Source organism: Bos javanicus, chromosome 15, assembly GCF_032452875.1.
Source record: "Bos javanicus breed banteng chromosome 15, ARS-OSU_banteng_1.0, whole genome shotgun sequence".
In the NCBI taxonomy this organism is placed as follows: domain Eukaryota; kingdom Metazoa; phylum Chordata; class Mammalia; order Artiodactyla; family Bovidae; genus Bos; species Bos javanicus.
In genome coordinates this window covers 82,287,720-82,299,006 of record NC_083882.1, presented here as the reverse complement: position 1 = coordinate 82,299,006, position 11,287 = coordinate 82,287,720, and the positions used below count along the sequence as shown (strand labels likewise).

The 11,287-nt window shown below is 43.1% G+C and overlaps 1 long non-coding RNA gene across 1 annotated transcript; it reads left to right on the top strand.

Annotated features, from left to right (window-relative positions):
• The first annotated feature begins 391 nt into the window (after positions 1-391).
• Positions 392-8,636, top strand: LOC133261530 (uncharacterized). The gene is made up of 3 exons (XR_009741062.1): positions 392-2,095; positions 7,686-7,857; positions 8,110-8,636. It is a non-coding gene; the product is annotated as an uncharacterized LOC133261530 (long non-coding RNA).
• The last annotated feature ends 2,651 nt before the right edge of the window (positions 8,637-11,287 follow it).

The following is an 11,287-nucleotide window of genomic DNA, read 5'->3' as shown; positions in this document are numbered from 1 at the left end:
TGCTTCACCTCACAAGAAACAAATCTTACTTGATTCTTATTCATCCTTTACCTTCTGTAAAACTCTTGATGTATCAAAAGGAAGTTTTACTTTCATTGGTTCACTTGGAGATGGATTTTCGTGCTTCCATTTGACAGCTGAGGAAATCAACCCTTTGAGAAGTTGACTTACTTGCTGAGTGGTAACAAAAGGAGCCCAGATTTGAACATAAATCTTGACGTCCCTGCTCAATCTTCTGAGAAAAGAAAAGTAGCCTTATATTGTAGTAAATTTCAATAGATGACTTACTTGATGTATAAATCATTTAAAGACAGCTTTTCATGATAAGTTCCTGCTGTGTGGCAAGGCAGTCTGGAGAATACAAACAGATTTAAGGATATCAGATATAATTCCTACTTCAACAAAGCAAATCCTCCTGCATATATGATGACTGATGTGATGCACTTTGGGATTCGTGACAGTGTTCAATGGCTTGGTTGGCAGGAAGTGTTCCTCTGTCTTACGGAAGCTGCATGGACCAGGGCATGTCATTCTTGTCATTCTAGGCTCTTTGAATGCTGCATCCCGCGGAGACAGCCAAACCCCAGCCAGGATTTACTGGGTACAAGCAGCAGGAAAGGCATGGTGTGAGGTCCGTGAAGGAACCAGGAATAGACGGCATTGTTCCTGATTCAGAAGGAGCTTGCAAATAGTGCGGTGGAACAAGACACATACTTTGAGATGGATGACCACTGAAGGCTTTTGTGGTTATATTTATTTTTAATGATGTTTATTTACTTTTGCTGCACTGGGTCTCTGTTGCTGTCCTTGGACTTTCTCTAGTTGCGGGGAGCAGGGGCTGCTCTTGCCTGCCGTGGCCGGGCTTCTCATTGCGGTGGCTTCTCTCGTGGAGCACAGCCTCTAGGCACCTGGGCTCAGGAGTTGTGGCGCACAGGCTTAGTTGCTCCATGGCATATGGGATCTTCCCGGACCTGGGATCGAACCTGTGTCCCCTGCAATGACAGGTGGATCTTATCCACTGTGCCAACAGGGAAGTCCTGCGATTATGTTAAGGGAGTAGTATAGAAAAAACATTTAGGAAGCTATGATGGATGGAGGAGGGCCCCTCTAAAGCGATGACGTTTTAAGCAAGGCTTGAAAAGAAACAAACCGAAAGATCCGGGCAGTGACATGGTTGGAAGGGAAAGACCTGGGAATTCATTTCTCGTCTTTTTTAAAAAATGAATTTTTACTGGAGTGTAGTTGCTCTGCAGTGTTGTCTTAGTTTCTGCCGTACAGCAAAGTGAACAGCGATGTGTATAGCTGATACAGAGCTCACATGATACGTCTCCTCTTTTTTGGATTTCCCTCCCATTCAGGTCACCACGGAGCACTGAGTAGGTCTCCTGTGCTCTGCGTAGAGCCTCACTAGTTATCTGCTTCACACATAGTGTCCCTAGTGTGTGCATCTTCCCAAACTCTGTGGTCTCAGCTTGTGTTACTGAGTTGGAAAGCATCTGATAAATTATCTATTTAAAAAAAGAAAATAATATTTAGAACACTTCAGAGGTGACAAAGAATCCCGAAGGTGGGGAAAGCTCCCTGGAAGAGGTTAGAACTTGAGCCAGGCTCTGAAGGGATGATGAGAACGTCCAGAATTCCAAGACGGAAGAATTAGCCTCCAGTCAAAACTCTACCGCTTACTGGTGGTACCATCTCTCTAGACTCCACACATGTGTGTCAATGTAGGATATTTGTTTTTCTCTCTCTGACTTACTTTACTCTGCGTAACAGACACGAGGCCCATCCACATCACTGCAGCTGACCCAGTTTCATTCCTTTTTATGGCTGAGTAATGAATGTATACACACACCACATCTTTATCCATTCATCTGTTGATGCTGCAATAAAGACAATTGAGACTTGCTCCTATCGAACTGTGTGAAGAACCTGGACTTACAAGAACAGCTGTTTCCCCCCAGAGAAGTTCCACTTTATGGGGAAACTTCTGTAGGATATCACCACTCACCTGTCCAGATCCAAGCCCAGGAGTCCTATCGCCCATTCGTAACATGGGATTTCTCAGTCGCTGGTCTGTGATTGACTCACAAGCAAGGTGTGTGTGGGGGGGAGGAATTGGATAATATTTTTGTAGTGTACTTAACCAACTAAAAAGTTAGTGTGTGTCTGCACTTGTGTTTGTATAAAATGTTTGTTTTAAACTTCTTACAAATCAGTGAGAAAAAGTCAGACAACCCAATAGAAAAATACAAAATTTAGTTGCTCAATCTATTGTTCATGTTGATTTGGTTTATCTCTAGGGTAAACCAAATAGCTCATCTTTACCCTATCTGTAGGGTAAAGATGAGCTATGTTGATGCGACCATTTTGTCAAGTACTTCAGTGCACATATGCAGTCAGTTCTCTAGGGTGTATCTATTTTAAAGTGTAATTGCTGAATCATAGGCTATATCCAGTTTCAACTTTACTAAATAATATGTGTTATTTTCCAAAGTGGTTGTGCCAACTTATCTTCCCATCAACAGTGTGTGAATTCCCACTGCCAACGCTTGGTATAACTGGGTTTTTAAATTATGCCAATTTGGAGAGAAGTCAGTGTTTTTCTTATTGTTGTCCTAATTTGCATTTATTTGATTACTGATGAAATTAAACACACATGTACTTTTTTCCCCCAGACCTTTCAGCCATTTTTCTCTTATTGTGTAAAAAGACAGCAAACCACAAATGGATACAAACAGATGTATGGGAGTGGATGTACAGAGGCTGCTGTTCTATTTTTGACTTGGATGGTAGATATAGTGGGGTTTTCCACTATTAAACTAAACCTACATATTTTATGCAGTTAAAAAATATATATGTCTTGCAGTAAAAATGGTAACAAGGTAAATCAAATATAGCTCCTATATTAAAGGAGTTTGTGTAAATTTCGGTTATGCTTTCTGTATAGGGTGTATTTCACAACAGAAATGTTTTTTAAAGAGTATATCAACCAGCTCCTATATTAAAGAAGTTTATGGTATAAAGTAAAGTGAGGACAATATCTAGGTATAAGTAGCTTTAGTTATATGTGGAAAATTATAAACAACTACAAGACACGCACATAAAATGCTGTGGCAGAAGAGAGGAAGGCTCGATCCCATGGTGGAGACTTGAAGAACACGGCATTTGTTCTGGACAAGAAAGAGACATGCAGGGAAATGACAAAGACAGTATGCAGATGTACTCAGCAAATAGTCTTGTTTGTCTGAAATGTAACATTCTTGAAGAAAAATAATCGAAAATAAATTTGGAAGCCTGTGAGTTGGTGCCCAACTGTGGAGACCATTCTCTTTCAGATTAAGGCTTTCAAGTTTACACTATAGATTTTCGCACCATTAAAGAAAGCTTAGATATTGTGCAGCTGCCAGAGCTCAAGGCAGAATCCCAGCTACTGCAGGAGAACACTTAAAACGGCTTTGCCTCTGCATCTATTTTAAAACGAAGCATTTGTTCGCTTTCGGCAACCTGTCCAGCATTTTATGTGTGAGCACATAGCCACCTAAAAAGTTGTTTCAGCACCTGTTGGAGCAGCCATTGATCTTTTTTTTTTTTTTTTTTGATGTTTACCTACATACTGATTCATTTTTTATATACTTTCTTTTAAAATTTATTTTTAATTGGAGTAGACTCACTTTACAATGTTGTGTCTGCTGTACAGCATCGTGAACCAGCTACAAGCATGCTACGTCCCCGCCCTCTCGACCTCCTTCCCACCCCCACCCCAGCCCTCTCGGTGATCGCAGCGCACGGGCGGAGCTCCCTGTGCTCTGCAGCAGCGCCCGTCAGCTGTCTGCTCTGCGCAAGGAAGTGTATATACGTCACAGCTTCTCTCAGTTCGCCCCGTGTGTTTGTTCTCTGCGTCTGCCTCTCTATTCCCGCCCTGCTGATGGATTCATCCATACCATTTCTCTAGATTCCATATATATATGTTAATATACAATGCTCATTTTTCTCTGACTTACTTCACTCAGTATAACAGAGCCTACAATCTGTCATACCGAGTCACCATTTCTTGATGTGTCCAGAATCCATATTCCTTCTTGAAAGTGTTCTGACTTCCTTGGAGAGTGGTCTCAGTTACTGGATGGATGAGAGGATCCCCATGCCCACCCAAGTCCGTGGACACCGAGGCAACGAGCATCTTTCCTCACCTGCCTTCTGTCGAGAGATCTGCGAGCTGTGCCGTGTGGGGGGCAGAGGGGCCTCACAGGACTCCTCAGTTCAGCCAATAACAGGTTCTCATTTCCCCAGCTTAAATCTGCAGCAAATGAAGCAGGGAAGCGTGTGGGCTCAGAGCTGCTTGCTCCGTTGGTAGGATTCAGGTCGGGCATTGCAGTCACGCCATGGTTTCTGTGCTGCTGATTGTTCCTTAGCCTCCAAAACGGCTTTAGTTCCTCTGATGCTGAAGCTCCAACACTTTGGCCACCTGATGCGAAGAGCTGACTCATTAGAAAAGACCCTGATGCTGGGAAAGATTGAAGGCAGGAGGAGAAGGGATGACAGGATGAGATGGCTGGATGGCATCACTGACTCAATGGACACGAGTCTGAGCAAACTCTGGGAGATGGTGAAGGACAGGGAAGCCTGGTGTGCTGCAGTCCATGGGGTCGCACAGAGTCAGACAGGACTTAGCGACTGAACAACAGTAATAACCCACTGCCTTTGGTCCAGTTTCCCTTTGAGCCTTTGAGCCTCTTGATGTCCTTTCAATTACCGCCATCTTCCCCCTTTATGTTTGCCTGAGCAGATCTCTGTAACACACATAACATATATCTATCGTGTGAGCGAAAATTATCCAGGGAGTGTACAGTGAACAGGAGACAAGAAATTGAAAAATAGAGTAGAAATTTAAAACGGCAAAAGAATAGGAAAAAAGTACTCAGTAATACAAAAGTCCATAAGCATTTCAACGGGCACGACAGAAGGAAAATGAATGATACAGAGAAAGCCTTGCTACAAAATTAAACTTCCTGCAGAAAGCTAAGCAATTGCCAAGTCATCCATTTTTTTAACCGCATTTTCTTGCTGACAAGGTCGATTCAGATCTGGAGTTATTTGTACACAGGAATAAAAGAGACCTGAGGGTTAGTGCCATCCACTGTTGCGTGTTTAAGATGAGGAAGTCGAGGCCCAGGGAGGAGAAGTGGTCTCCCATCCAGAAATGGCCGAGGCAGACCCTGGGACATACCCCACCGCCGCTGACACCTCACACACTGCAGCACTCCGGCTGGGGCCTCCACCCAGGCTGTGCTGGAGAACACCCACTTTTGCTTCTCCTTGGGTGTTTCTGACAGCATCATCCTTTGTCTTATAAACACGTTCCTTGCTGCCTTCTCGGAAAACGTCACTTCATACCTGCATGACACGTGGGCCTGGCGAGAGCTGGAGAAAGTCATATCCAAGAGCCAACTTGCTGCGCTTCAAGTTAATTGCAGTGTCTTCTTCTCTTTGATTCCCTAGTTGGCTACTCTTAACGTTTCCCCTTTCAGCTCCGAACGTCTTCTATGTCAATGATAGTGTCTTCCAGAGGCGATGCCGTGGTGAGCTGCTTGGACCCTATATAAATATATGGAGCTTCCCAGGGGGCTCAGATGATAAAGAATCTGCCTGCAATGCAGGAGACCTGGGTTTGATCCCTGGGTAGGGAAGATTTCCTGGAGAAGGAAATGGCAACACATTCCAGCCTCCTTGCCTGGAAAATTCCATGGACAGAGGAGCCTGGCAGGCTATAGTCCATGGAGTCACAGAGTCGGACACAACTGAGAGACTGACACAACAACCACATATATATACACACACACACACACACACATTCTTTTCTGTATCATTTCCCATGATGATTTACTCCAGAAGACTGGGTATAGTTCCCTGTGCTATACAGTAGGACCTTGTTGTCTCCCCATCCTAGATCTAATAGTTTGCAGCTACTGACCCCAAACTCCCAGTCTATCCCTCTCCCTCCAGCCCTCCCCCCACTCCTCTTTGGCAACCGCAAGTCTGATCTCTAAGTCTGTGAATCTTTCTGTTTCACAGATACGTTCATTTGTGCCAGACTTTAGATCCCACATATAAATGATATCCCATGGTACTTGTCTTTCTTTTTCGGACTTGCTTCATTTGGTATGATAATCTCTAGCTGCATCCATGTTGCTGCAGATGGCATTATCTCATTCATTTTTGTGGCTGAGTAGTATTCCTTTGAATATATGTACCACATCTTCTTCATCATATGTTGATGGACATTTAGGTTATTTCCATGTCTTGGCCATTGTCAATAGGGCCACTGTGCATGTAGGGGTGGATGTATTTTTTGGAATTTTAGTTTTGTCTGGATCTATGCCCAGGAGTGGGATTGCTGGATCATATGGTGGTGGTGGTGGTGGTGGTTTAGTTACTAAGTTGTGCCCAACACTTGCGATGCTATGGACTGTAGCCCGCCAGGCTCCTCTGTCCATGGGCTTCTCCAGGCAAGGATACTGGAGTGGGTTGCCATTCCCCCTCCAGGGGATCTTCCCAACCCAGGGATCGAACCCTGGTCTCCTGCATTGTGGGCAGACTCTTTACCGACTGAGCTACAAGGGAAGACGGATCATCAGGTAGCTCTATTTTTAGTTTCTGAGGAGCTTCCATACAGGTCTCCACAGTGGCTGCACCGGCTCGAATCCCACCAATGTTGTAGGAGGGCTCCCTTTTCTCCACATCCTCTGCAGCATCTGTTACTTGTAGATTTTTAAAACCTGCCCATTCTGACCAGTGTGGGATGGTACCCCTCTGTGATTTTGATTTGCATTTCTGATTCAACCTCATTTTTGAACTCCCTTCAGGAATTATGTTCGGCTGAAGAGAGCCATCTCCTTTAGGGTAACTCGCACCCAAGACTGGTCAGTGAGGGAGACAGCGGCCTGGCCCCTTGTCTCCTTGTGACAGCTGACAGTTCCCCAGGTCTGTCTCCACTGCAGAGCTCATGCAGGGACTGGCTGAGGCCCTTGGACAGAGGAGCCTGGCGAGCTGCAGTCCCTACAGTCATACAGAGTCGGATACCACTGACTGAAAACGCATCACAGCCCTGGTCTGGCTGCCACGTCTCCCTTGTAGGCACTGACCCTAAGGCACCCCCATTGAGCCACACGCACGTGAATCTTAGCCTCAGAGCCCATTTCTCAGTGAATATGATAAAAGAAGTCTCCTCGCTCACTCTTAATTCTATGATAGTTTCTGATTGCTTTACCTCCCTCAGGATCATGATTTCTATTGCTAACTATCAGAGCTAGACTCTTAAACCTCCAGACTTGTTTTCTGAAGAAAGAAGACAGTAACAGCCCTGAGGGTAGTACCACAGCATTCATATTCCCTATAGAGGTAGAGAGCCTAGGAGACCACCCCCGCCCTTCCTTAAATGTTTCCGAGGGTTTTCTGTGTTCCAGGAGCTGCTGAGAACGTTTGTTTCTCCCAATTACTCTATTAGCATTCGCCCTGGTATCCTAGTTTTATTATTTATTTATTTATTTATTTTTGACTGGAGTGTAGTTGACTTACAAAGTTGTGTTGGTTTCTGCTGTACAACAAAGTGATTCTGTTGTCCATATACGCACATTCTTTTTCACTTTCAATATAGGATATTGAATATAGCTCCCTGTGTCCTACAGGAGGATCCAGTTGTTTGTCCATTCTCCCTGTGATAGTTTGCATCTGATTAACTCCAAGTTCCCACGCCATCGCTCATTTTATGCTTGATAAAAGCCAAGGATTAGGGATGTGGAGTGACTTCCTGAAGGATGAAAAGCTGGAGGCGAGTCACCGTATCCTCCTAAGCAATGAGTGAGTTGAGAACAGCCGCTCTGTCATCTCTGCCTGCGAGTCCCCGGCACCCAACTTAGCGCCTGGCACGCAGCAGGTGTTCAGCACGTCTTCCTGAGTGGATGGATGGCTGAACATTCAGGGCGAGGCATTTATGATTTTATCGGGCACTTTTATCATGCCAGTTGTTTTCCATATTTTAATGTACATCATCTCTTCAAAATTCATACTAAATCTGTGAGAGGTGAATTAATTTTTTTTTTCATTTTCCAGATGGTGAAACTGAAGTTCAGATGCACAGGAACTGAGGGACAGAAGCAGGATTCTAGCCCACACTGTTGGGTCTCCACGCCTCTTACTGTATCTTGATCTTCCTGCCGTCTCCTGTTTCTCAGATGAGGAAACTGAGGTACCGAAGCTTTAAGTGGCTCCACGCGAGACATGTTGCCCGAGAGTGGGCCCAGATTTCCCGTCTCCTGCCCCTCAACATCAAGTAGACTCCTGCCCAGCACACTCAGAATTCGTAGGACTCCAGCTGCCTTGGCCAAACATGTCCCTTTGGCCAATGGTTGGCAAAATGTCACTTTCACTTAGGTGACGAAGCTCCTCACCGGATACAATGCTGAAAATGTAGGCCACTTCCCCATGTGACTGCGTTTCATAACTCAGAGCTAAAGATGTCTCTCGGCTCACTTGGCCTGTTTATCACATATTAAAAACTCATACTCAAATTTACTCGCCTCTTGGATTAATGTCGAGATGATAGCTTTCCAGGTCTTTCTTTCTCCCTCTCTATCTCCCCCAGCAGGAAGTGGATTAGCCTTGTCCACATTATTTCCCACATGAATTACTGAGTGCTTATTTTCAAAGATGAATTTCATGACCTTATCTCTTTGCTGTACCTGCAGAATCCAGTTTGGAAGGCAGGACAGAAGTAGCTCCAGGGCCAGAGGTATTCTTTTTTAAATTTTTCTAAATTTAATTTTTATTTTATACTGAAGTATAATTGATTCTTTTTCATATTCTTTCTCATTATGGTTTTTCATAGGATATTGACCTTAGTCCCCATGCTATACAGTAGGACCTTATTGTTTATTCATTCTGCATGTGATCGTTTGCATCTGGTAACTGCAAGCTCCTGGTTCTATGCCCTCCAGGGAAGATCCCCTGGAGGAGGGCATGGCAACCCACTACGGTATTCTTGCCTGGAGAATCCCATGGACAAAGAGGAGTCCAGTGGGTTACCAGACTCCAGAGGGTAAGACATACTAGTCCATAGGGTTGCCGAGAGTAGGACACGACTGGAGCGACTTTGCATGCATAATTGATTATGCATGCAAATTAACACAATTTTGGGGTTAGTTTCAGATGTACAGCTAACTGACTCAGTTATACACATACATATATCCGTTCCTTTTCAGATTCTCTTCCTATATTGGTTATTACCGAATATTGAGTATAGTTCCCCGAGCTATACAGTAGGTCCTTGTTGATTATATATTTTATAGTAATATATAGTAGTGTGTGCCTGTTAGTCCTAACCCACCTCTTAATTTATCCTTTCCCCAGACATTTCCCCTTTGGTAACTGTGAGTTTTTCTTCAAAGTCTGGGAGTATGTTTCTGTTTTCTAAATAATTTCATTTGTATCATTTTTTAAGCTTTTACATATCATTTTAATATTTTACATATTCATTCTTTGTAATGACTGAGTAATATTCCATTGTGTGTCAGGTACCACATAATGTCTTCATCCATTCATCTGTCGATAGACATTGTCTGCTTCCATGTCTTGGCTAATGTCAATAGAACTGCAATGAGCACTGGGGTGCATGTATCTTTTCAAATATGATTTTCTTTGGAGGAAGGCTATACATTCTTGAGCCAGGTATGAAACCGCTGTCTTAATTTCTTTGTCACTGAAATAGAGACAAGAGAATACCTCATTTCCTGGGATGATTGTGAGGATTAAACAACAAGAAAAAATTCATGACCTATGTTTAACTCAATTGCCAACACACACACACACACATATACACACAGAGTGAACAAATAGAACTGCTGAAAATAAAAATTACAAAACAAAAAGTTACCACCACTGAGCATGACCTACTGGGCTTCCCTGGTGGCTCAGACAATACAGAGTCCACCTGCAATACAGGAGACCTGTGTTCAACTTGTCTCAATTTGCCTGGAATTTTCCAGATTTAGTAGAAAGACTCCAGTCCTGGGAAACCTCTGTTGGAACAGTTGGTTGGTTACTTGCTTCCCCATCAATAAAACAAACAAAAGGTTCTAAGTCATTCATTTATGCATGAAGCCTTTATTGAAAACTGAAACATTCAGGCATTTTGATGGCATTTGAAAGGTAAACATGTCAAAAAAATGAGTCCTCACAAAACGCTCAGCATAATGAGAGAGAACCATGAATTATATATGGCAAATTATATACGGTTCTTCTGAAAGTTGGCATGAAATGTTCAAAGAATACAACTCTGAAATAAATTGCTCCCAGGGGATATTTTGTACGAATTTCATGGACTGCACACTTCTGTCTAATAGAGATTTTCCCCTCCAAACACTAATGCTATGCGGAAGTTAATAGGTTTACACAGGAAAAAGCTTTTCCATGAGGAGACGCATCAAACAGCTTTGACTGCAATACTTCTCAACATCTTTATTAGGCTGATGAGCATTTGAAATCTAGGATGGGGATGTTTGAAATATCATTTCCAAACTTTAAAAATTTTGATGACACTGGATTATTTTTAGGATTTATGGAATGATACCAGCATTCCACAGGGCTCTGACAAAAAAGCCCATCTAGGGATTATCTGGCCCTGAACATAGAGAACCCAGACTGGCGAGAAAAGCGCCAAACCCAGCTCCTCGTGAACAGAGCAGCTACGCTTTAGTCATAACAGCTCTCGCTGTGGTCCTTAGCCTTTTTCGTTTCATGAACCTCCTTTCAGATTGTGATGAATACTTAAATGCACAGAAGATAAATGACTCAAATTAGCACCTTGAATTTTGCAGGGCATACTGGAGAGATGCTGTGTCTCCTGAGGAATTAAAAATTCTTATTCTCTAAGAGAATTTTGGGCCTTCATATCCTCAGAAATGGAAAAACTCTGCAAAGGATGAAATAAATTCTGACCCAAGACAGAAATCCTGGTGTAGATAAGCATGACATATAGTATGCAGTGCTCAAAAGCAGTGCTTAGACAAATGAGTAATTATTTATATATGTATATAGAATGCTTGCTATGACATGTGTCATCGTATTTAATAAGAGGTAGCTTATCATGATAGTTTAGATTGCGGCTTCTAAAATTAAATATATTGTAAGATATTATACATCGCTCTCTACATTATATATGCACTCCACATGCTTTTTTTATTCCCCCTCTTTCCTCCAACCCACAGAAACCTTTGGAGTCACTTGTAATATC